This window comes from Lipotes vexillifer, unplaced genomic scaffold, assembly GCF_000442215.2.
Source record: "Lipotes vexillifer unplaced genomic scaffold, Lipotes_vexillifer_v1.1 scaffold137, whole genome shotgun sequence".
Taxonomy (NCBI): Eukaryota; Metazoa; Chordata; class Mammalia; order Artiodactyla; family Lipotidae; genus Lipotes; species Lipotes vexillifer.
The window spans coordinates 2,645,435-2,646,515 of NW_006775780.1; the positions used below are offsets into that span (position 1 = coordinate 2,645,435).

Here is a 1,081-nt window from a genome sequence, read left to right on the forward strand (position 1 = left end):
TTTCCCTACTTTCTCCAGCGCAAGTAGGAGCAACCAGCCAAATCCATTATATTTCTTAGGCTGTCCAAAATGTTGTACAATATCAAACACATGGCTACCCAGAGCCCTACCCTTTATAGGTATTTGATAGTATCCAATGGTGATATTTTGCCTATCTCTACTGCCACATCATACTGTGGATTATCAGTACCCTCTCTACCACTAGAAATATTCATTAGTGTCTTTAAGGCTAATCAAACTAGAGAATTTATTCCAGAAAACTCAGAATCAATTTAGAAACCTCGTTCTTAAGATTCTATCCCTCTGAAAACACTTGTACTATAAAAATCTGTATCGGTCAGGGTTCCACAAGAGAAAAAGATCCAGTAGGACACACAGACAGACAGACAGGCACACACACATACACACAAACACACATACTTCTGTATCAAGAGCTCTATCATAAGGAATTAGCCTTTGCAATCATGAGGACTGGCAAGGCAACTCTAAAATTCATAGAGTGGCCCATCAGGAAGAGAAGTCCAGAAATTCCTGGGCACAAGCTGAAGCTACAGTCCACAGGCGGAATTTCTTTGTCCTCAGGGAAACATCAGTTATGCTTTTAAGGCCTTTCAACTGATTGGGGGTGGCCCATTCAGATTATTGAATATAATCGCCTTTACTTAAAATCTACTGGTTGTAGAAATTAGTACATCTATAATATACCATCATGGCAACACCTTTAGTGTTTGATTGAATGACTGGGGAGTATAGCCTAGCCAAGCTTACATAAAACTGGTCATGGGACTTCCTTGATGGTGCAGTGATTGGGACTCTGCACTCTCAATGCAGGGGGCCCAGGTTCAATCCCTGGTCAGGGAACTAGATCCCACATGCGTTCCGTAACTAAGAGTTTGCATGCTACAACTAAGGAGCCAGCGAGCCACAGCTAAGGAGCCCTCGAGCTGCAACTAAGGAGACAGCCTGCTGCAACTAAGGAGCTTGCCTGCCACAACTAAGACCCAAAGCAACTAAATAAATTAATTTGAAACCAAAACAAAACAAAAAGATTGATCATCATACTATCCACCAAAGATGATTT

General features: G+C 41.6%; 1 non-coding gene across 1 annotated transcript; it reads left to right on the top strand.

Annotated features, from left to right (window-relative positions):
• The first annotated feature begins 788 nt into the window (after nucleotides 1–788).
• TRNAE-CUC (transfer RNA glutamic acid (anticodon CUC)) lies at nucleotides 789–861 on the top strand. Its single transcript has one exon. It is a non-coding gene; the product is annotated as a tRNA-Glu (tRNA).
• The last annotated feature ends 220 nt before the right edge of the window (nucleotides 862–1,081 follow it).